Source organism: Peromyscus californicus, unplaced genomic scaffold, assembly GCF_007827085.1.
Source record: "Peromyscus californicus insignis strain IS unplaced genomic scaffold, ASM782708v3 Scaffold_5__1_contigs__length_169319896, whole genome shotgun sequence".
Classification (NCBI taxonomy): Eukaryota; Metazoa; Chordata; class Mammalia; order Rodentia; family Cricetidae; genus Peromyscus; species Peromyscus californicus.
This window is the reverse complement of record NW_026294573.1, coordinates 154,686,259-154,712,012: the sequence shown is the minus strand read 5'-3', so window position 1 is coordinate 154,712,012 and position 25,754 is coordinate 154,686,259. Positions and strand designations below refer to the sequence as shown.

The 25,754-nt window shown below is 39.9% G+C and overlaps 1 protein-coding gene across 5 annotated transcripts in view; it reads left to right on the top strand.

Moving 5' to 3' along the window:
• The first annotated feature begins 167 nt into the window (after window positions 1-167).
• Wwp1 (WW domain containing E3 ubiquitin protein ligase 1) overlaps window positions 168-25,754 on the top strand; it is a 134,335-nt gene continuing 108,748 nt past the window's right edge. For 2 of the 5 annotated variants that reach the window (XM_052717006.1, XM_052717004.1), the window contains exons 1-2: window positions 168-328; window positions 16,101-16,193. The gene's annotated coding sequence lies outside the window, so the exon portion shown is untranslated. The remainder of the gene's footprint in view (window positions 329-16,100; window positions 16,194-25,754) is intronic. The other 3 variants (XM_052717005.1, XM_052717002.1, XM_052717003.1) reach the window with 2 other exon arrangements.

Here is a 25,754-nt window from a genome sequence, read left to right as displayed (position 1 = left end):
GCTCGGCGGGCGCTCGCCGCGCATGCTCGTGGGCCGCCGGAGTCCGGGTCTGGACTAGAGGCTCGGAGCGGCCCCGGTGGGGAGGCGCGCCCGCGCGCGGCACCGGCGTCGCGAGTACGCTGCGCGTCCCCGAGAAAGGGAGGTGTGGGCCGGGGCGGGGTGGGGGGAGGGCCGGGTGTCGGCGCGCTCGGCGTGCGGGATCCGGGTGGCTGCGGGCGGCCTGGGCTGCCCGGCCGACGCCTGCTGCGAGATGGCGATCTTGGGCGCGGAGGGCTGAGGAGGCGCCGCCGCGGTGGCCGCGGGCCCCGGGAGCCGCAGCTTCGCGCGGGTAAGCACAGTGGGACGCGGGAGGGAGCCTGGAGGGCGGCCGGGCCGGAGTTCGCTGGGGTGGGGTCGCCGGGCTTGCCCCGAGCTGGCGCTGGCACCAGCCGGTGCGGGTGACACCGGAGCCCGGCGAAGTGTCTCGGGGACTGCAGTGCTCAGCCTCCTGGCCGGCGGCTCGCTAGCCTTCCTGCTTGCCTGCCTCGGAACTGCTGCCCTGACTTTCACCGGGATCCCACCGGCGCGAGCCGGGACGCCAGCCTCAGAACGTCCTTTCCTGACATGTTTTTAGCGTTTCAGGGTTTTTCACTGACTCCGCACCTCCTCCCACCAACAACCCCCCCCCCCCCCCCAATCTCTACCTTTGGTGACCTGGTAGGTTCAAGTGACCTTGCAAATTTTTCTAATCCCCATCTTGTGATTTGGGCCGTTTCCTTTAAATCTTCTTTTAAGATTTAAGTGTGGTTAGGATTGGTACTTTGCCCATCGCCTTTACAGTCTTTAAATGATCAGTTTTGTGTGCCTAAGGACTCTGTGTCCCTTTCCTTTACTCCTAGGTTTGGAGTTGAAGTTCCTCTGCTTTAAGCGATCATAAGAAGCCTTTATTACCAAAAAGAAGATGTATCTGTTATACTTTTGAAATATTTTACTCTTCTACCATAAAATAATTCACAGATATCTGGTAATTTTTTATTAGATTTTTAGGTTTTTGTGTGCAGTACGATTGAATTTCTACTCTTAAAATGCTGCCCCCCCCAAAAAAAAACCACTCAGAGTTATCTTCCCACTCCCGTTTGGTGTTTTTTTGTTTTTTTGTTTTTTTTTTCTCTCATGAAATACCAGTTTCACAGTTGTCTGTAAGTTTCTGCAAGAGTTTATACTTATGTGTAAATCCACTTGACATGTCTCACCAAGTCTGTAACTGTTAGTAAAACTTACCTTTTAGAAAAGACATTCTTTCATTTATCTGACTTGCACTAGCCATGAAGTAATATACTTAAACTGACTGAAAAGTATCGTTTTTTAATAACTAGTTAACATTTTAAATTCAAAGTATAGTGACCAAGTGTTGGGAGCTGTTGAAATTGAGATGTGTGAAGAATGTGGCTTAGCTCTTTGAGACATAGATTATTAACATTTTCAAACAGCTCTTCACATAACGTTCAGAGCTGCTTTTGATACGCTGCTTTTGAAACCCAGGACATGGCTGATCAGGTCTCTTGCCTTCAAAGAGATGTAATCTCTTCAGCTGGTTGAAATTTCTTTTACATTCTTGCACAGTTATTAAGCATCAACTGTATGACAGTGTGAGTTTATATTGGGGTGTATTATATTGATGAAATGATTAGCAGCTTCTGTCTTTACAGCATAAGGAGGAAGGTATGTATGTTAGATTATACACAAATGCTCCTTTTATGTTTGTGTGAATAAATGGCAGGATCTCACTGTGTAGCCCAATTTGGCCTTGAAGTTGCCATCTTCCTGCCACAGACCTGAGCTCACAGGCCTATGCCACCATGCCTAGAATACCTTTGTGTGTGTGTGTGTGTGTGTGTGTGTGTGTGTGTGTGTGTGTGTGTTTGTGTGTGTGTTGGTCTCATAAATATAAAAATTATCTCAATTCAAGATGAGAGACAGTAGTTCTCAGATGAGTTAAGGGCTTCTCCTTTGAAGATGCTGGATTGAAGGATGACTGATTTTTCGTAAGCAGGGAAAGGTAATTCAAGAAGAAGGATCTAAGAGGATTTGGGTGGTGTCTAAAGGATTTGTACTTAGGATGTAGGGTAAGAAAGCCTGTAATAAAAACCAAGACCAGTAACAAAATTTTTCTTTTTTCTTTTTGAGACAAGGCTTTGCTATGTAGCCGTGACTGACCTGGAACTTGCTTGCTATGTAGACCAGACTGGCCTTAAACTCATGGATATCCACCTCCCTCTGCCTTCAGAGCCCTGGAATTAAAGGGGTGTGCCATCACTCACGGCATAAGAGTATGGTTAATGTTAGACTAATGACTAGGTTACTAGGGCAGTCTGGAGATGGAGTGAAACAATTTTAAACCTTTGTTTAGAAGAATTAATCTAGTAGCATTAGAGTATGAGTTGAGGTGGGAAGAACCTAAAGGTTCATAAACCTCAGGATTTCCATCATCATAGGTAGCAAGGGTCTGAACAAATGGAACGGACAAAGAAAGTAGGATAGAATTTGGTGATCAGGTAAAAGAAGAAAGTTAAAATAATTGGCAAGATGACTCTGGGTAAAGGTGCTTTCTGCCAAGCCTGATGACCTCATTTCGTTAATAGGAACCCACGGGGTAGTAAGGTAATCTACTCCCAAAGTTGTTCTCTAACCTTCGCACTTGCCCAGTGACACAAGCACATCTTCTTCCACCCACAAAAGAATTGTTTTTCTTTTTTTCCTTTTTTTTGAGACAGAATCTCACTATGTAGCTCTAGTTGTCCTGGAACTCACTATGTAAACTGGGCTGGTCTTGAACTCACAGAGATCTGCCTGCTCTGTTTCCTGAGTGCTAGGATTAAAGGTATGCACTACTATGAGCTAAAGTAGTTGTTTTTATAAAAGTTAAAATAGCCAGGCGGCAATCGCGAACACCTTTAATCCCAGCACTCAGGAGGCAGAGCCAGGCGGATCTCTGTGAGATCAAGGCCAGCCTGGTCTACAGAGCAAGATCCAGGACAGGCACCAAAACTACATAGAGAAACCCTGTCTCAAACGCCCCCCCCATCCCCCACCCCCCAAGAAAGTTAAAATAATGGTTCTGATTCAGGTCCGTAGAGAGACTAGTGGTAGCTTAGCCATATTATCCTTAGTAAGAGATCATAAGGTTCTTAGTCTTTTGGGGATTGCTAACCCTTGTTGAAACTAAAGAAATCTCTTGGCCAGATGCATCTGTGCTTTGTGGATGTGATTTTAGGGTAGTCTGTGGATTACACGAAGCTCCTACATGAAACTCATGGGCCGTCTATTGTGGGGGGGGGGGCGGCGCTTCAGAGTTACAGGAAAGTTAATGACCCTGACTGTAGACATATATTGTGCAAGTACCTAGAGACAGAATGCACTGTGTTGTGCCTCACACTTTCTATGATACTGCCTTTTATTTGTTATATTTTGGAATAAACTTGCCCAATAGCTGTCTGTCACAAGTCCAGTTGCATGTGGTAAAATAGAATCCGGAGTTGTTAACAGTGATGGTTTTCTTTTCTTTCTTTTCTTTTCTTTCTTTCTTTCTTTTTTTTTTTTTGTACAAAGACAACACAACTGATTTACTATTGATTGGATATAGTTAATGTCTTGTAAGTGAGGCCAGGAGGTTCCTTCCAGTTTAAGGTTTTGTGATTCTTGGTGCTTAGGTTTTCATTGGAACATCTGTACTCATCTTTTCTTCTGTCTACTTGAGAACTAGTGAGACTGAGGAATGATATGGGTGTGTGGAGAACAGATAGCAATATCAGTTCAGACACTTTAATTATAACTGTCTCTGTGGCTTTCAGTTAGGAATCGGGAAGAGATGGTAGAGGTACCAGCAGTGGAAGAAGAAACTCTTAGTCTTTTCTATTCCTGTTTGCCTGGCTTAGGAATATGCCTGTCCTTCAATCAGGAGGCAATATGTGATAAAAGAAGTGAAATGGGGGTTCATTTTCAGTGAATTTTCTGAAGAGGATTAAGTAGCTGATTCTCACTATGGTAGTTATGGCATAGTTTGATTAGTTAAGAGTTGACTTCTCTGCACCCTTAAAAGATTGTTTCTCTGGTGGGAGGGATTGTCTCCTTGTTGTTAGTTGGTTTCTTTTCTAACTATAGAAACCTTGATTTTGTAATCATTAGACCGGGTCTCACTATGTAACCCTGACTGGCCTGGAATTCCCTGTGTGGACTTTGAATTCACAGAGGTCTGCCTCTGCCTCTCAAAAGTGGTGGCACCAAAGGCCTATGTCAGCACACCTGGCAAAATAATTTTACTTTCATAGAGATGTATGATGTAATTATAATGAACAGTGGAAAACCCAATAAATTGCTTATTATGAGTGGTATCCAAGGAGCTAGTCCCTAATGCAAGTGGAAGAATGTCTGGCAAAAACACACACGGATTTTCCTTTATTTGCTGATATGGAGATGAATAGCTCATGGCAGAACTGTGGTATTTTTTTTTTTTCATTCGTTTTATGGTAGTTTTTACACTTTATCATGTGATTCTTGAGGCATTTGAGAATTAGGTGGGTAGAGAGGAAACCATCATGTTCTAATCTAGATGGTTCATTGCAGCTTTAAAGGTTAAGTGTCCTGTATGACTAGTTAGCAGCCCAGATTAGAATCAGAACTATAACCTACATTTCTGTTCTTAATTCACTATCATTTCCACCAAATTTCTGGTCTTTTGCCTACAGTGGACCTTGAAGTTATAAGGTGTGTGAAGACTACCTGTTGGAAGTGTTTGTTGCATTCCTTGTGTTGACATGGTAACTTCATTTGATGTGGTTACTGGTCGGTAATTTGGAAATTTATAAATATTTTATCACCAAATAGTTAATCTCTAGTCAAGGATAAAGATGTAAAGATGGATATCCTCTCTGGGAGAAACATTGGTAAAATGTTGACATTAATTTACTTTGGAAAATTTGTTGATTTTTCTGTTTTTGAAGATGGAACTTGATTATCTTATATAAAAGCATAGTCTTAGAAAAGCTTCATTTATTTATTATTTATTTATTTATTTGTTTATTTGTGTGTGTGTAGCACAGAAGTCAGAATCTTATTTCAAAGGGATATTGTGATGTTTTATGATTTTTTACCATTGTATACCAAACTTTATATATCACCCCTCTCCATGTATAAAAGCTCTTAGTTCACTTTGAATTCATATTTAAACATTTTTGGAGTTGTTGATTGTTAAAGCAATATGTCATATGATTTCTAAGTTACAGTGGAGAATAGCATGTGTTGATTTAGTCTTGACATTTCCTAAGTGTACTATTTCTTCACAACACATACTGTATGTTACTGTATGTCAGACATTGTGCTAGTTGCTGGGGTACAGTTTTGAGACAATACACTGGAAGCCTGTTCTCTAGAACTTAGAGCTCATTAGAGTTTTGGCATCAAGAAAAGCATAGACCTTATCTGCTGTTGTTAGGAAAGTAAAATTAATGACACCCCTTCTTTTCCTGTGGTATTTGGGCAAATCATGCAGAAACACAAAGAGCCCAGTAGCATTGTTTCAGCTATTTATTGCTCTCTAACAAACAACCCTGAAACCAAGTGACTGAAAACAGTCATCTTACTTGTTTACAGGTTGTCCCTCTTGGTTGTTTTCTGGCTTTGTTCACAGTCACTACAGTGGCTGTATTCAACTGGCTTTTCAGCTGGGGCTGTGCACACTCTCCTTTTGAAATCCTTTATCTCCATGTGGCCTTTGCAACAGGGTTGTGAGCTTTACGTTGTATTTTAGGGCTCTGAAGAGTACAAAAGCTGAAGGAACCAGACCTTCTTAAGTCGTGTTCCTGGGACTGGCACACAATCATTTCTGCCTCATGCTGGTGAAATCACAGGTTTGGCCTATATTGGGACAAGGAGTTACTACTACTCCACATGTGTTTGCATCCATTTGGGGCTACCTTGTAATGGATTATGGCAGAGTTTATAAAAGAACAGTATCAGTTATATTATGTAAAGATACATCTTCTAGAAGACTTTGGAAGCTGAAGCCTAGGCTGCTTACTGTTTTCCCCAATCAAAACTTTGAGCTGGGCCTGCCAGAGGGCAAATTGAGTCTAAAGTGCAAGTGATAGTACATTTGGTTTCCTGCAGATAGAAGCAGCTGGTTCTGTCCTTGATTAGAAATGCTAAAGAGCTGTGTGATAGTTAATCTTGTTTGAATCTAGAATCACACTTTGGGTGTGTCTGACCGTGCTCTGAGAAGGTTTAACTGTAGAGGGAAGACTTTGAGTGTGTCCAGCACCATTTCAGGGTCTGGAGTTGCGGACTGACTGAAAAAGGAGCAAGTAGCTGAGCACTGGCAGCTCTCTGCTTCCTGACTTTGGGTGCCGTGTGACCCTGGTCCATGCTCCTGCTATCACCACTTCCCTGCTGGGAAGGACTGCTCCAAACACACCCTTCTTTCCCTACGTGGCTTTTGTCAGGGATTTTGTCCCCCACATGAGAAAAGTAATCGAGGCTCGCTTGGAGAATGCTTGCCTGGCATATATGAGGCCTGGGGTTCGTGGAAGTGGGACGCTCTGCAGTGACCTATGGCATGCTAGGGTGGCAGGGGAGACCGGCTGCTTCTGTTGGAGGACAGTGGGGTTTAAGAAAGTGCAGGCCCCATGACTGCAGATGGATTCAGAGAAATGATTTACCCAGTGTCATGTGTTGATCAGACAGTCCCTCATCTAGAGAGTGATCTGTGGTAAGCAGAGACCATCTCTTCACCCTTTGTGATTAAATGTGAGACCCAAGGGATCAGAGTTGCTTGATCAGTCTTGAACAACATGAATCTCACAGATTTACTTTTTGTTTGTCTTAGTTTCCTAGTATCTTTCTGCATTGTTCAAATTAGCTAATAAGTAATGGCATGATTGACTGAGGTGAAGGAAGTGAATGTTTAGCTTTTATTACTTTGTATCATAGTAGATTAATGAAGTAATGCATTTAATTGAAACAATTATACTCAAAACCTGCCCCTGCAGCCTATAGCATATTTCTGAGAATAGTACATCGAAAGGGTTTGGTGATTGAGTGTGCTGAGAAACATGATTTAGGAAAGGCTGGGTTGCAGGCAGGATGGCTGGAATTATATTAAGGTATTTCTTGGCATTCTTCCTGCCTCTTAATTACCCGGATAGTTAAAAAATGTCCCAGCAGTAACAGAATTGTTAGGTATTGTAGCCTTAACTAAAGAAAACAAGTTCTTTGGATAGCTGTTTAATACACTTATAATTATTAAGGTGGGTGGAAGCAAACAGTTGAGTCCTGACTTGAAGTAGGATACTTTGGCGGAAATCCATCCTAACTTGCCAATATGCACTACTTTTTGTGTGCTCTAAGTTAGGGTGGGGAGAATTAGTTAAGTGAATTTTCTCTCTGTAAGATCTTCTTTACTGTAGGTACAGACAGGTTAAACCAGGCATGGTCGTTTACTCAGAGGCCAAGGCAGGAGGATTTCCAGTTTGAGGCCAGCGTGATGTGCGCGCGCGCTTACACACACACACACACACACACACACACACACACACACACACACTACCATATCTGAAAAAAGCAAACAGTGAAACAGCCACAAAAAAGGAGGCAAAGTAGATTGCTTCCATCGTTAAGAACAGAAGCTCTCTTGACCTAGGAGTTAGCTGTAACTAGGCAGATCTGACTTCTGTCTGTGCTGTTTACTTGTGGTGTTGCCTCAATTCCTTCATTTGCAAAATGGAAAGAATGGCTTCATTTTGGATTTTAATTGAAAGGTTGTTTATAAAGTGGAAATCATAGTAGCTTCAATATTATAAGCCCATAAATTTTTATTACTTTTAATTAAGTATTAAGTTGATAGTTCAAACCAGTAGGTAGTTTACTGTGGCTGGCCCAGTAATTTTGTTAAGGACAGTGAGAGGTTAGTTTTGGTGCATACAAAAGTGTATAGCAAATCTTCCTCTCAGTTGAAAAAATAAGTTGTAAAAAGAGTAAGGATTATTCTGGGAAAGATCCTGACGCAACAGATTGGTGGTACATGAGTTGGCAGTGATTAGGATGTGTAACCTGGGGCCCAACAATTGTTAACAAATGTGATTAGGTTAAATTCAGTACAGACCAGTTGGTCAAGATTTAGCCTCTGCATAACAGTCATGGGTGTCAGCTGGAGGTGTTTGCTATGATATACATTATTACTATCTTTCAGAGCCTGGGTTATATGGTCCTGAGAAGATTTTTCAGGACTCTTCACCTAGTAAACATCTCAGATGATGTTGTACATGTTCATTTGATAAACTGTTGACAGAAACTGATCCTGTAATTTGGGACCCTAATGTGACCGTTTTTCTAGGTTCCTTACAACCCATGTGAAGAGTAAATATAAAGAGAGTTTAACATCTGAACCTTCCAGATGTTTTAAAAGGCTTAAGATAATTGTCAAAGATGTGATGCAAACTACAGAAAGCTGCTACACGGGGCGTAGAGCCCTGAGCAGGCAAGTGAAGTGCCCCGGCTTCCTTGTTCAAAAACATTCCCCATTCTACCAAAGAAATTCCTTTGAATAAAGACATTTTTTCTTCTTCTAAGTGCAGTCTTGAAAGAGTTAAATTAGATATTATAATAATTGGTTAGATAGTCTTACTGCATTTTACTTAGCTCAGACAAGGCAACTCAGAAATAGATACATTGATTGAGGGTGTCAGATTTGGAATTTGGGCTTTTGGATAGAAAGTAGGTTAACTGTGGGCGTGGTATGTCCTTTGGGAAAAAGCCATTTTGTGGCATAAGGACATTTACTCAGGAAGAAAATCATGAAAAAGGGTGTAAATTTGAAGTCAGTGAAAATGGAAAAAACAAACAAACTTCAAATTCTTTTTACTTGCTGATGATGGCTATGCACTTCTGTCACTTAAATGTTCCTCAGTTCTGTGACCAACAGGACCTCTAAATTCAATCAGATTTAAATTTGTGTTGTTTTGGTTTGGTTTTTGTTTTGTTTTTGGAGTCAGGGTCTCGTCATGAAGCCTCTGGCTGTCTTAGAACTCACTATGTAGATCAGGCTGGCCTTGAACTCAACAGAGAGACCTGCCTGCCTCTGCCTTCCAAGAGCTGAGAAGTAAAGGCGTGTACCACCACACTTGGCAGACTTGTTTTTTCTTTTTCTTTTTTTTGACCTTTTATGTGAATGGGTGTTTTGCCTGCATATATATGTGTGTACCATGTGTGCCTGGTGTCCACAGAAACCAGAAGAGAATGTTAGAACGGCTAGAACTGCAATTACAGACGACTGAGCTCCCATGTGTGTGCTATGAACTGAACCTGGCCCTTGGTGAGAGCAGCCAGGGCTCTTGCTGCTAAGCCGCCTGTCTCTCCAGCCCTGAGCCAGATCTTTAAATTGGGGGCAGTTCCTGGAAAAACCAAAAGTATGGTTGAAATAAACAGAGGTTACTGCAAGTATGTCGCGTTGAAAAACATACCAAGCCTTGGGTCCTTGTAAATTGGAATGAGTTAGTTGGCATTTCTGTTGCTGGAGCCCATTGTTTTTGTGCTTGTTTTCACCAAGGAAAAAGCAACAATAGACTGTTTCTTTTTATCCTGTGACCTGTGGAATATAATGTTAGTATTTAGATGTGAATACCCAGAATGCAAGGTGTACATTATATTTGGAAATTTTATTTTTCTAGGTTAAACATTTTGGTAATTATACATTTTAAAATTTTCTTTGTAATTTAGGTTTTTATTTAAAGTGATCTAATAAAGCCTAGGCCTTATGTAAAGGAATACAAATCTAGATTTGAGTTCTGCGCGTGTAAACCTGACTTAACTTGAGTTTTCTTGTGTGTCTGTTAGCTATTCACATGTGAAGTGAGAATAATGGCACCCGGTTTATAGACATATATGCTGACCTAAGCCTGACATTTAGCATCGCTCTGGGATGTGTTTGTACTACACTTTCACTCATTGATTCAGATCTGTTTCAGAATTAGTGTGGAGAGATCGCTGGTAGACCATTCAGTAGGTGAGAGCCCTTGCTATGCGACAATGAGGACATGAGTTCAGATCCCAAGCACCCCTGTGGAAAGGCCCATCCACGTGCATCTCTGACCCCAGTGTTAGGGGTGTGGGCTGGGGTGGCAGCGGCAGAAGGCTTTCTGCAGCTCTGTCTACCAACCTAGTTGAAGACAGCAAGGGGAATAAGGTAGAGGAGCTATGGAAGACAACACCCAATGCCCTCTGGCAAAGGGTGCTCACATGTACATACATGCGTATGGTGCACACTCATACCCCTCCCCACCCCCACCTCCCCAAAAAAAGCATGAAAGCAATTAATCAAGCAAGGGACTCCATATGCACATATAGTTTATGCAGAACTGCAGGGAAGATCTGAGGCAGGACCTGTGCTTCAGCAAATGCTGAAGTGTGAATAAGAAACAAGTAGCCAGATTTTACAAGTGCAGACCAGCAGGTAAGGGAGAAGAGCTGTCAATCTCAAGAGTTTCTCTGCTTTCCTAGGGTTAGTGTTAGCACCTAAAAGGCAAAAGTTTCATGTTGGTAACCTCATTTTTCAGATAAAAAAGAAGCAAGTTAAATATATACAGGTAGGAGAGCTGAAGTTGGACTTAGGTCTGTCTGACTTGAAAACTGTTTTTTTTGTGTTAACTTACCCCAACATGCTCTTCTGAAACAAAACAAAAAAAATGTCACTTTGGTATTTGAGATTAGGAAATGTCCGTGGCTGTGAAAATGGTGGTAACTTAGAATTTGTAATATATTTAGAAATAATAAGGAAATATTTGAGGGGAACTTAGCTTTGGTCATGATAGCCTAGGGTCCAGTGCAGGGTGGAAGAAAAGTAAACCTTTTCAGCGGGAGTGGGTTTGGTGGATCCTCAGGGCTTTGTGTCCCCAAGTCTCTTCATCCGCTTGTAGCTCCTCTTCAACTCCAGGTCTTCATGACCGACCGTGCTTTCTGCTACTTCATGATGCAGCAAATGCATTTGACCCTCTGTATCGGTAAGTCCTGCATTCACAGGTTCAAGCAACCTTGTACTGAAACTATTTGAGAAAAAATTCCCCATGTGTGTTGAACACATTCATGGTCCCCCTCAACTTTTATTTCCAGAACAATACAGTGTAATGTATTTTACATAGGATTTACATTGTGTTTTTAAAGTAGTCCACAGGTGACTAGAGTATATGGGAGGGGTGTGTGTAATTTTATACAAGTATTGTGCCATTCCATTAGTTGACACCACATCTGTGGACATAGGTATTCCCTATGGGTTCGCAAGATAATAGCATTGAGGCAGTATTTTCTATGTGTAAGCTGGGATTCGGTCTTAGAGTTTGAACTAAAGTTTTAATGTGTTTAGTCTTGAATAGTATTTTTTAAATTGGTACTGTGCAGCATTTGAATAGGAAATTTGTTTTCTACAGTGTTCAATAAGCCCAGAGGAAAAATTACTACATGTATAATTTTTTGCTTTAAAGTTAGTATTTTCCCATTCTGAAGATAGTAAGTATTGCATATTATAAGATGTTGTGAAATAGCACAGGAAAAAAGGAAGTACCTAACTTCCAGTGCTCAACACCATTCAGGTATAATCCTATGCTGATATAACTGAAGCTTAGTGTCAGTGTTTTTTAAGACAATAAAAAAAAAAGGAATGGGAGCTGGGTACGCTGGCTCATACTTGTGATCCCAATACTCTGGAGGCTGAAGTGCGGGGATAGAGGATTGCTGAGTTTTGAAGCCAGCCTGAGCTTGAGACCCTGTCTCAAAATACATACATACATACATACATACATACATACATACATACATATATATATGTATAAAAGGCAAAGGAAAAAGTAGGAATCACTTCTTAAATTAAGTACAGGAAGAATTGTTAGGCATAGCAAGTAAAACATATACTGAATTGAAATTTTGAGTGATGATTATGAGGGTAGGCAGAGTTGGTCAGGGAAGGAGGTCACTGTGGGCATAGCCACCATTCTTGGGTTTTTGTTAGTCTAGGGTTTTTAACCTCTTTGGGCTAAAGGCCAGAAGACTTGCTGCTAAGTTTAAGTATGCTTTCCTGACTAGTGTTTTCTAGTTTAAAAAAAAAAAAAGCATGCACACTTTTTAATGTCCTTTCTTGGAAAAGAGTTAAGTTATTTTGTTTTTGGGACGATGATAACAAAAAAAGTAACTATTTAAAACATCCTTTTTATGGTGCAATATCACCATCTTGTGGTGTTTTGGAATATTGTTTTCAAAGTTCTCCAAACATGAACATAAATTACATATTTGATGTCTTGATGTTATCTAAGGATTCTACCTGACCTGTATTTGACAATTTTTATAAATGGGCTGTGGAGTTAAAAATAAAAAGTGTGCTTGGGGAAAATAGTAGTATAAAATGAAACAGGAGTTAGATTGGTACAATAATGGATGATTTCTTGTTTTATGAGATAAGTAGTATTTTCAGTGAAATAATTCCAAGCTTAAAAAAAAAAAAACCTGTGTTCTGTCATCCATTTCTTATTTGAGTAATTTAAGTTTACTTAATTTACGGGGACTTTAAATTTATTTTATTGTAAAATAGTGTTTCTACACTGATGACTCTTGGAGGAGGGTTTGTTTGCATTAATTTGTAAACTTTATAAAAAATTCTGATGATAATTTATTTCTTCCCTTGATGTAGTGTTTCACTTTGCTAAGGCTGCATTTGAACTTCTGGGCTCAAGTGACCCTTCTAACTCAATTGGGGCAAGTAGGGGAGGAAGATGCTTGGTCATTCTGATGATGGTTTTGAGGGAAAGAAAAAAGAGACACCCCCTCCCCCAAAAGGACAACCCTACAATACAAAAACCACCTAGAAGACAGCGGAAGTGTAGCCTAGAGGTAGAGTACGTTCGATGAGCAGGCTCGATGGCACTGCTGCTATCCTTAGAAGATCCAGAGGGGAATGCCTGAGAAGAAAAGTGGGCACCGTGGTAGAGACAGTTTCTGCAGGGTTGTGTGTAGAGAAGGGCCCATCAGATCAGGATGAGGGTCATGTGTGCTAATGAAAAGGTTGAAGACTGGCAAGCTGCAAGATGGTGAGGTACTGGTATAGACATGAAGGCCTTACCTTGTCAAGGGGCCATGCAGTTGGGATGAAGGCCTGGGATGGGAAGAACAGATAGACTGAGCAGCATTAAGAAGTTTCTGCAGGAGTCTGGATCTTTAGGAGTCAAAGAAGTAATGATTTAGAGTTTGTTAAAATTATTTCTAGCGCTAAGAGAGACATTTCTCCCCGACTCGCAAATGCAGTCCCTGTGATATAATCCTGAGCCCTGCTTAGTTCTGTGTAACTGATCTGGTTTTCTTTCTACAGTTTTAAGAAACTGCTTTGTTGCAGGATTCTGTTAGTTCCTGTTCTGTTGAGATCCATAGAAAAAGTTAAAACAGGTGGAATCATTACCTTGGTTGCTAAGACTATTGACTGTCTCATTTCCCACAGAACTGAGGAGTTTCCAAGGATAGAAAACTAAAATGTAGATGGTCCTGGACAAACAAGGCTATTTTCCTATCATTGTCATGTTTTATAAACTTATTAAAATACCTAGCAATATCTTTTTATAAATTATCTTTATGTAGAAGTAACATTCTTGTTTTATTTTAAGTTAAATATCACATTCTGTAGTTTACATTTTTATAAAATAATTTTTGTGTGCTTTAGAGTTGCTAAATTGGGTATTAGGGACACTGATAGGTTCATCCCCATTTATCATTTGTACATTCCCTGAGTTTTAAATTTTGTGCTGTTGATACAATAACTGCCTTAATTCAGGATTTGTAACTTTTCAGTTCCCTGTCTTTGGGCCAAGCTTCTGTAGCACTTGAGGCTCTCTGCCCTATCTTGTTACTGGGTTGTTTCCTTTTTTGTAATATTGTCTCCAAAACTATACTCCCTGTTGGTGAATCTGGACTTTGTCTTCTGTTATTTTTCTATCTGTGTTGTTCTTTACAGATTAGACAATCAATGCTTATGTTTATTGATTGATGCAGGCCTAAGGAGTTGGGACAATATTTCACTGGCCTTCTAAAGCCTTAATACTATGCTCAGTATGTGCTGCGTGTGCAGACAATTCAGGTCATTCTAAACAGATTTCTTTGGGGAGGGGAGTGTTGTTTGTTATTTTGTTTTATTGCTTTGACTTTACAGTGGTGTCTTGAAGTAAGCAGGCAGTTAGGTACATCTTCTAGAGCTGGCAGTGTACTCTGTAAATGGAGCACTCAGGATCTGAGGGCAGTCTGAGCTCCCTAGTGACATAGTGAGACCCATTCTCAGCAATAACAACAACCATCTTTTTCCCATTTTCTTCTCCTCCTCCCCTTCTTTTTGCTGTTGTTTTTGAGACAGGGTCTCACTATGTAGCTCTGGCTATCTTAGAACTCATTATATTGCTCAGGCTGGCCTTGAACTCACAGAGATCCACATGCCTCTGCCTCCTGAGTGCTGGGATTAAAGGCGTGCATCACCACACCTAGCTTCCTTCCCCCAGTTTTGAAATGAATGACTGCATAGTTCAAAACAACCACTTATCAAAAGCTAGTTGGTATTCTAATTTTGAGAAGTTAGACAATTTTCATTTGAAGTATGATGTTCAAAATAAACCTGTGAATATCCCCATATCAGAGACAGCTAGGCTTAAGTCAATGGAGAAGAAATATTGGAGTAAGTTTGTCAGAGGTATTAATCATAGAAGACCACAGGCTTGCTCATGGAGGAGACATTCTGATATTTCTGAGCGGACTAAGAAAAGGTGATCAACCCTAGCTAAGCAATATTACTATGGTGTTTTTCATAAACCCACAGGGACAACAATCTGCATGTTGCTATGACTATTTCCCAGTAGTACTTGGTACCCAGCATATGAAAACAGAGAAAGACTGTAGGGTCAATTCAGATTTAGGAACTTGGAGGGTAAGTGAGACAAGACAAATAGAAAAGTCTGACTTTCCCCAAACTTTTCAACAAAGTGGATATTCAGCCAAATAAGATTAGGTTAAAATCTACGTGTAGAGGAGACAACATGTACATCTAAGCTGATTTTGTCCAGTTCAACCCTTTGAAAATGCCATAGGGTTTTTATTCAACTGCAGAGAATATAAGGGAATCCTAAATATAGGCAATACACTGTATTTGTAGTACTCTGAAATTAGAGAGCACATAGCATCTGCATATATGTGACATACACACATGCACACATACGTAAAAAGAAGAGAGTAGTGAGATGGCTTAGCCCTTAAGAGTAATGGGTGCTCTTCCAGAGGACTCAGGTTCTATTCCTAGTACCCATATGGTGGTTCATAACTTTCTGTAACTCTGATTTCAGGGGATCCTCTTCTGAACGCCATGGGCACCAGGAATGTATGTGGTACACAGATATAAATTCAGGCTGTCTTAGTTAGGGTTTCTGTTGCTATGAAGAGACCCCATGACTGCAGCAACTTTTATAAAGGAAACGTTTAATTGGCGGCTGGCTTACATTTTCAGAGGTTTAGTACATTATCATCATGGCAGGACATGGTGGCATGGAGGCAGGCATGGTGCTGGAGGTTCTGTTTTGATCCACAGCATCAACACTAGGCCTAGCTTGAGCATATAGGACTTCCAAGCCTGCCTCCACAGTGACATACTTTCTTCAACAAGGCCACTCAAGGTACATTTCCTTCTAGTTGCACACTCTATGGGCCAAGCATTTAAACAGGAGTCTATGGGGGCCAATCCTATTCAAGCAACCACACAGGTAAAACACCCATACACATAATTTGTTTGTTTGTTTGTTTGTTTTTCTTGTGACAGGATGTAATCACAATCACAGAGATCCACCTGCCTCTGCCTCCTGAGTGCTGGGATTAATGTGTGTGCCATGATGGTCTGGCACAAGTCTTCTTTAAAATAAACTAAAAAGTGACAGTTGGAGTTACATGTGCAGGATATCTTCTCTGTGATGGCTCCACTCCTTGACTGAAGGCTGTCTGCTTTCCTTATGTGCTCCAGAGGAAGTGTTAGGTATTCTGTGTCACACTGAAAACTTTTGTATTTGCAGGGTTGTCTCCTCGCCAGACTATGAGCTCCTTGACAGAACTCGTATCTTGCACATCTTTGTATCCTCAGTGTCTGGCACAATTCCTGATACACAGTAAGTGACCCCTTTTGTTTAAATGAAAATTTTGTAGGTAGTAGTCAAACTAAGTGTATGTTGATTGTTACTTCTTATACCTGTATAAATCAATTAATGTATTTTTATAAAAATATTTTTACAGGGTGCACATCTTTACAGCCAGCAGGTTCTGGCTGGCCTCAAATTTGAACTCAGTCTTACTGCTGCTTCTTTCCTATGCTGGGATTAGAGCATGCCACTGGGCCTGACTTTATCTCTTTTTTAATACAAAAAGAAAATGCTTTTGAATTTATGTGTCTTGGTCACTTTTCTATTGCTGTGATAAAGCACTATGACCAAGGCAACATATAAAAGAAAGTTTAATTGGGATTATGGTTCAGGAGGGTTAGCATTTATGTTGGCAGAGCAAAGGCATGGTGGTAGCTGAGTGGCAGCTGAGAGCTCATATCCTGACCTACAAGCAGAAGGGAATGAAACCTCAAAGCCTGCCCCTGTTGACACACCTCCTCCAGCAAGGCCTCCTAGTCCTTCCCAAACAATTCCACCAACTGGAGACCAAGTATTCAAACACTTGAGCCAATGGGAGTCATTCTCATTCAGGCCACCACAGTATCTATTCAACGTGTTTTTTAAAGCTTGCGCAGAGTATTATATTTTAGAGGAACATCGAATTTACAGATATTTATTTATTTCAAGCAAATACTGGAAGATAAAAGGCCACATAGAAGCATCACATTATGTAAATGATGTAAATTCAGACTTATAACCAGAAAATAATTGCAAAGAGTCAAGTGACAGCTTGCCATTTGGCGGCCTCTTTGGACCTTAACAGATTTCAAATGTGCTTCATTTAATTTTGTGTTTGCTCTGTAGGCTTTTGAGGTCTGTCATCCACAATTACCCATGTTTTTTGTTTTTTTTTTCAGCTATGGAATCATGGCATTTTCAAAGGAAAGTAGAAGCTAAAGTTGAGGTTATAGTAACCAACAAACAAACAAGCAAAAAACCATTTTCATTCTTTGCTATTAGGATTAGGAGAATTTCTTGGTGACAGAGTGCTAAGTACTGGTGTAAGGCCAAGGGAGAGGAAGATGTTACCACTCAGAAGTCTTGTCTTTCTCCCAGCTCACTGGTATATTTCTAAGATTCACTCATGTCATTGCCTACAGCTGTAGTTCATTCCCTCTTACTATGCTATAGTGCTCTAGTATGTGAATTAGCCCAATTAGCCAACGGAGGTTTGAATAGATTTAGTTTTGTTGTTTTTATTAGGTAGGATGGTTCTATGTAAAATACAAGTATAAAAGTATTTTATTATAAAATTGAGATTTGCCCATAAAAAAGCATATGAATGTTCATCTTCACATGGTAATGTCAAATTATTTTTCAGTAGGATTTTTACCAGTTTTATACCTCTGTGACGTCTATTAGATATGTCACTATTCTGTATTTCTTGCCAATGTATCATGCTAACTCTTCTAATTTTTACTATTCTAAAGACTTTAAAATGGCATCCTGTAGTCTGAAGTTGTATTTTTTTGGTAGACAGTGACATCCTGTATTTCTTCATGCATTTGTCCATTTTGTAAGTTTCCTTGTCTGTGAAATTCCAGTCAAGAGTTTGCCACTTTGCTTGATGTATTATCTTTTTTTTATTATTTGTAGACAGTATTTGTGTCTTATATATACACGCATATATGTGTTAGCATGTGTGTACATGCTGTGTGTACATGAGTGGAAACCAGAGGACAACTTAGGCTGTTGTCTTTAGGTACTGTCTTCTCACCCAATCCCCAACCCCCATTTTTGGGTCTTGTTTTATTTTTGAGATAGGCCTCTCACTTTCCTGGAACTCACTATGTAGATAGCCTAGGCTGCACCACCATCTCTGACTTTTTACATAGGTTCTAGGGATTGGGCTCTGGTCTTTGCTCTTGCAAGGCAAGTCCTTTACTGACTGACCTATTTTGACAGTCTTTGTAAGCATTCTTACATAGTTTAGATCCTAATCATTAATTAGATTTTTGTTTTACAGGAATTTCCCAGCTCATAGCTTGTCTTTTGATGTTCTTTATACTTTAGTGAAAACTTTTATTACATTTATCGTGTGTGTGTGTGTGTGTGTGTGTGTGTGTGTGTGTGTGTGTGTGTATACACCAGGATATGTGTCTAGGCCTGTGTGTGTAGGTCAGAGGACAACTTGCAGGAATTGATCCTGTCCTCAGAGATTAAACTCAAGATCCTTTTCCTGCTGAACCATCTTGCCAGCTCTGAAAAATTAGTTATTATAGTTTTCTTTATGTTTTATGATAAATAGAAGCTATCAGCTTGCATGTAATGAAAATTCTGTTTTCTCTCTTGGTTAGTAAGGCTGGTCTGTCTTGTTTAAGAAGCCCTTCTGTCCTAGAAGAAATGTAAAGCAGTATCAATTTGTTGCATATTTACATTACTAGGTTGCATCTCATATTTTCATTGTTAGTCCATCCTGATTTGGTTTATTTATATATGAAGCGATATGAGGTAGAGATTTAGTTTCATATTTTTCCATATTGATATACTTTGAGGACCATAGTCTACTGGTGTGATTTCTTTTTCTTTTTTCTTTTTCTTTTTTTTTTTTTTTTTTGGTTTTTCGAGACAGGTTTTCTCTGTGTAGCTTTGCGCCTTTCCTGGAACGCGCTTTGGAGACCAGGCTAGCCTCGAACTCACAGAGATCCGCCTGCCTCTGCCTCCCGAGTGCCAGAATTAAAGGCGTGTGCCACCACCGCCCGACTTACTGTTGTGATGTCTATCTGCAGTTGTCCAGCTGCTTTTATGGCAGGCTCCATAGACAATCATTGATAGTTTTATCATCGTCAGCACTGTGGACTGCAGCTAGTTCCCTGTTCTTATTGCACTCAGGGCTCTTCATACCGTTTTCAGTCTAGCCTGGGTTTTATTCTTTGCTGCTAGCTAGGGCTCTCCAGTGAGTCATGACTTTTCCACCACTTGGTTTCTTACACTTGGTGTTTAAGCTCGTGGCTCTCACAGAGCTCTAGATCTGGGGCCCTTCAAACTCCTTTTAGTTGTGTATTACTACATCTGTCACACAGGTGTGTTCTTACATGCATTTTTCTTTTTTAGGTAGGTCTCTCTGTTTCTTCATCAATCTTGCTATCCATTTGTTTACTGTTGTTTGTTAATTTTCCTGGGAGACATGAACAAACATCCATTCTTTCCCGGTAGAACACTGACAACAGAACAAAGAAACAATTACATCCAAGTCTAGCTTGGTGAACCAGTGAGTTCATTGGGGTTATTTTCAAGAGCATGGTTGAAGAACATGAATATCTCTGTAGTTGCATCACCCTAGCGTGGGTGACAACTCACAAAAACTGCATTCTTAGAGCTAGTTAGTTCCCTGACCAATTTTCAGGCAGTTCTCCTCCTTAGCAATTGCTTATTGATTGTGTAATCTTGGGGAAGGGATCTCGTGAATCTTAAAAAGGTCTGAAGTTATGAGCCTTACTTTCTAAGCCTACCTTTTCTTAGCTTCCAGAGTCTTACGAATCTCCCTCTTCCCTCCAGCAGGGAATAGTTCAATTCAGAGGAAATAGCTAAGCAGTGTAGTGATATTTGCTCCGCCCATGACCTTGGGCTATAGGGCCTGAAGGAGGCTGTGCTTCTTGCCCTTGTACAATGACCTCTTAAAGGGAAAGGAACAGCCTGGGAATTGAACCTGGGTTCCCTGGAACATCAGTCAGTGCTCTTAACTGCTGGGCCATCTCTCTTCCACAAAGCAGAAGGATTTTTTTCTAAAAAATATGTTTTGAGCTAGGTGTGGTGGCAAAGGCTTTTAATCCCAGCACTTGGGAGTCAGAGGCAGGTGGATCTCTGTGAGTTTGAAGCCGGCCTGTCTACAGAGTGAGTTCCAGGAAAACCAGGGCTGTTACATTGTCTTGAGCCCCCCCAATCCCCCACTATCTTTGTCTTTATTTAAAGATACTTTTGATCACTTTTTTTCTAGTTTATTATCATCTCCTTACTGTTTTTCTCAGGTTTTATTATGCCTAATTAACTCATGACTTCAATTTCTTTTTTCCTAGGTCACTTGATAAGGCTATATATACTTACTTGTAAGCATAACTGTTTGGTATTCCACAAACTTTTATATGTAATTTTTTTTGACATTCAGTTCTTTTTCATTTGAAAATTGCACTTATGGTTTATTAAATGAACATAATTCTAAAAAGTTTTTAAAAGTAGCTTTTAATTTGATATTGAGTTTTAGTTTAATTTATTATGGTCAGAGAATAGGAAACTACAGTATTTGAAATTCAATGAAATTTTCATTATTGTATTGTAATTTTATACTTCCTTTAGTCCTTAAGAAGAGTATTTATATACTAAGAATTAGAATAGACATAAATTTCTGTTTTTATTCATTAAATTCTCTCCCTTTTTGTCCATTTCACCTGTGATTAAATGTGAAAAATTTGATCTCCAGCAATAGTCAGTTTTCTTCTTGTAGTTTTTCTAATCTTTGAAGCTTCTTCACACCACTAATAGATGATAAGTTTTGACTTGTGATTAGAGATTTGGCTTGCTCTGAATGAGAGAGAGAGAGAGAGATTAGGAGAAACCATGGGTGTCGGCATCTATTTAGCAAGGTTTTTCTCTTCACCATCAGCCTAGAGAGCAGCATGTTCCTGCACAGAGCCTGCAGTTGGCTGTCCCTCAGCTTTCTTTGACCCAGGTGTAGATCTGCAGTCTTGATCTTACTTTGTTGCAGGATCCTCTCGTTGCCTTCATTCATTCTACAAAGGGCCTACTATTTCTCATTCTCTTGGTTGATTCTTCCTGAGAAGTTGAGTTGTGTGAGCACTAAGGTCAAGTAGAGAGTTAACTTCTCCATATGTTCTTTTTTGGAGAGGCTGTCTCAACTTTTAGCTTCTATTAAGGTATCTTAGTTGCGTTTCTATTGCTATGATAAAATGACCAAGGCAACTTACAGAAGAAAGATTTTATTTGGAGCTTAGAGTTTAAGAGAGATAATAGAGTATGATGGCAATGGAAATAGACTGCTGGAGCAACAACTGAAACCTCACATCGAGGTCCACAGACAGCATGGAGAGCTAACTTGAAATGGCACTAGTCTTGAAACTACACTGCCATACTTCTTCCAGCAAGGCCATGCTCCTTAGTCCTGCCCAAACAGTGTCATCATTTGGTGACCAAGTGTTCAAATGCCTGAGATTTATGGGGAACATCTCATGCAAACCACCACATCAGGTTTAGAAGAGTTGAAGGTGGAAAGTAGTGAGTCTTCCACTTCTTCACTCTCCTTCATGCATCTTGACTCCTCACAAAAGTGGCTAAGGCCCCAGTCTCAGACGCCTCATTTCCTGTCCTTGGTCATTCCAATTTCTAGACTTCTTCACTTTACCAGTTTGGACACCATCATTCTAGTGGTTCACCTCACTCATACTTCAGTTTCTCCTGCTCTTTCCATAATTGCTCTTCTACTTCTCAGCCTCTACTTAGTCATCGGGTGTTGTCTTTCACATACAAAAGTTGCTGGGCTGGATTGAGAAGTGTCAGCACAAGTCATTTGACTTAGGAGTAATCTGAAGTTTCACATTTGAGTTTTTGAGAGGGATGGCTATTACTGATTCGTGTTCTAGATCTTTGTAGGTAGTAAAGGAAAAGGGCCCATTGTGAAAACTGCAAATAGTTCATATGCATTGCAATGAAAAGTAGAGCTGTGGTTAAAAGAAAGGAGGGTTAGTGTTAAAAGAGCTGAAGCAGAAACAGGTGAAAAACGAAGAGCTTACAACTGAGTATGAGATAGCCTAGGATACATAAGAGAAAAATAGACTGACAGGCCAGTGTGGGTAGAGTGGCAGGCTGTCTTCTGTGAAACTTGTCCTACCCCTGATAATGTATGTTAGACACTATTGTTGTTTTGTATTTTCTTGCTTCTAACACAGCCAGTTATAACAGACTAAGTAAAAGTAGTTTCTAAGAAGTTTCTACATATTCTAGAAAAGAGACCCAAACCATTTTGTAATAAGGAGTTAGTAAGAACACTGTAGCTACTTTCTGGTGGCTCTGAGGAGCAAAGAGAGCTTAGTGTAATTAACAGCATAGAGACACCAGAGGACTGAAGGTAGCAACACTAGCCAGTATATAATAATTAATAGCAGTCAAGGTCAGGAGTCAAAGATGGACAAAGTAGGATTGAGGGGCTTGACCACCCGTCACTGGTTAACTTCATGTGAACAGAACACAGTCATCTCTTTGGCTGGGACAGGAGACATGCATAGAGCATTTAGCCCCACCAATGGCTCATCCCGTGATAGCCTAGAGGACTAATCAGTCTCATAGTGATTGTCTCAGCCTTTGGCCTGCTTTTGCCTCAGATCTATAAAAATCACTAGACAAAGAAGTTCAAGGCGTTTTCCCCTCTGGTATCTCTTTCCACTCTTGGGAGTTTCTCTTATTTTCCCTTATGTTCTTAATTTCCTTCAGTATCTTTTTAAATAAAGCTTGCTTTTCTTTGCTTGCTCCCATTGTGTATCCATGTCTTCAGTCATAATTGGTCTGAGAGTGAACTCAGGAGCTGTTGTTCCAGGTTGGTCTTTGGTAACAGTGAGTATCTGGCATCCTATTTGCATCAAGCACAACTGTGTGGTGAGAGATCTTATCACACTATAAAAAACCCTGAAATGTTACCATTCCTGTAGTCATCCCATGGGTCACTGTCTTTGCAGTTTCACAATTGATTGTGCCATCTGCCGTAGGCATTGTAGTGGTCCACACTTACACCATACCTCCTCTTCCTACGGGAGACACCTGTCAAGTTCTTTTCCAAGAGTCACCCCAGTATCTTAGTATTTAGAACCTCAGTCATAGCAATCGGTGTATCTGTTGCTTCCATAACAATCATATTTACCTTCTAAGTTTTGAGATCATTGCCTCTTTTCTAGGTTGAGACTCATGAAAGCTATTTTTGGCAAGACAGACTGCCCATTCTGTATCTGTTTAATCGTTATCTTGAATTCAGTCTTGGCCAAAAGAACAATCACTTGTCCCTGTCTTTGTCCTGTACATGATCAGCAGTATTAACTTAATCTCTTTCTTAAAAACTCTCTTCATTGATGCTAAGGGCAGTGAGTATAGAATCCTGGTCTTTAAATTTAGTGCATTCAACCCCATAATCAGAAGGCAGAGGCAGATGGAACTCTTGTGAGTTTGAGGCCAGAACTATATCTACATACAGTTCTACTCTACCCAGTGAGACCTTGTCTCACAAAAGAAAAAATTGAAGTAATCAGAGACTTCTGACTTCTCTAGGTTGCTGGGCTTGTGTGGTTAATCGATTGATATTTAGTGCTCCAAAGGATTCTTTAATGGAGGTTTCTGTCACATCACAAATCATATTCCCTAGAAAGCAGTGTAATGTCTAAACGTGTGAAGATGACACTGGCTAATATTGGATTCTTAAACCACCCGTGGAATAATGGGCAGGATTTAGCGGTCAGATGGAGATGCCCTCTACCTGCTCTCTTCATCACTCTGCCAAGTGGCTAAGACATCTTCTCCTACGTCATCTATTCTATTACTTCATCGGATTAGTTTGAGGCATATTTAGCAAGGCATTTATCAGAAAGTAGGATTCCCTTTGGTTTATTTTTTCTTGCTAAATCATCATGTTGGGAGAAAGAATATGTGATTTTGTTTATTTTTAAAGCATGCCAGTTTGGCTTTATGTCTTCTAACTGAATTGAACCTTGTATCCTTTTCCTTAATAATCCTTCCTTCCCCCTGCCTCTCTCTTTCTCCTCCCTCTGTCTTTCTCTTTTCCTTCTTTCCTTCTTTTATTCTTCCTCTCTTGCTTTCTCCCCCTTCTCTCCTCTCTCTCTCTCTCTCTCTCTCTCTCTCTCTCTCTCTCTCTCTCTCTCTCTCTCGATTCCCAACCTTATTTGTGTGTTTATTCTATTTCTATATATGAATTCTTAATTTGTGCTTTCTAACCTTTCTGATTGATTGAATTGTTTTTTATTCTGTATTTTCCTTTATAATTTGAAAACTATCTTCCCATTTCTTTATGACCAACCTTGAAAATCTGCCAAGAAATCTTTACAGTTAATGTTCAGCCAGATTGTAGTACCTCTGCTGGGCAGTAATTTTATCTCTGCTCAAGTCTCCACTTTTAAACTATAATTAAAATTATAATAATAGGTTCTGAATAGTTTAGACAGTATTTATAGATTTACTTGTATGTTTAACTTCTTCGTTCAGCTTTTTCTTTTTACACCTCAGATCACCCTTCTGAATTGTATGAAACATGCCTTTTTCATTGCTTAAGTAAAGGCTTGCTATTGATAATACTTTATTGGTTTATCTAAGCAGTTTTTTCATGCCTTCTATGTTCTCCAAAGAGACTTTTAGTAGTTGATTATTTTATTTAAAAACTTATTTTTATTTCATGCATATGAGTGTTTTCCTAAATGTGTGTGGGTACACCGAATGTGTACCTGGTACCCATTGGAGGCCAGAAGAGGACATTAGATTTCCTTAAACAAGAATTTCTTTATATTACTTTTTTTTAAAAAACAATGCACTGTTTCTTGACATTTCAGATAAATGTCCTTCACTAGTTTTGAAAACTAAGTCATTTTCTGTCTTGTTTTCATTTTTCTGGGATTATATATATTATTTTGTCTTTCAAGGTTTTTTGTTTAGTTTTTTTTCTTTGATGGTTTGGTTGGTTGGTTTTTCAAGACAGGGTTTCTCTGTGTAACCTTGGCTGTCCTGGCTCTTTCATAGAGTTCCGCCTGCCTCTTCTATGATTAGCTACCACTGCCTAGCATCCATTCAAGTTTTTAACCCTTGGTATTTTTCTTCCTCCCCTGTCTTCCTTACCTTCTTTCTTTCTTGTTTGGTTTTTGGGGGATTAATTTATTTTGAAATTGTTTACCACTATACAGCCCAAGCTGTTGATTTTCTCATTTAAAAATCTTTTCCAGCTAGAGTATGTTTGTCTGTCCTCAAGGATGTGGGAAATAACTTACTCCATACTTCCAGTGTAGGTTACCCATAGTGAGTTCCTCCCAGAACACAGCATGGGAAAGAGAGGATAAGCAACTACAGTAGTGGAATAAGACACACATTTCCTCAGACATATGATCGAGGTTAGCATTAGCATCATAATCATGTTTCTAAAGTATGTCCTTGATATACAGTAAGTATAAATAAATTTTATAATGATGTATAATAAAAATATTTCTGTGGTTGCCTTTTACTCCAATCCTGCAAACTTAGTTTAATAATGAAAGGAACAGCCAGATCCAAGTTAGGGACATTTTATAAGACATTTAAAAATAATCTCAGGCCCACTAAAAATAATGAAAGGCCCTGGGCTGTGGCCAGTGTTTGAGCACATGCCAAGGCTCTTGGTTCATATTCAGAATCATAAGACAAAACCAAATAAAATACAAGGAAAATGTAACTTAGTTTTAGAGCATTTAGGGCCTAGCATTTGTGAGGCCCTAGATTGAATTCTGAGCACCTCAAAAAACCAACCAACCAAACAGA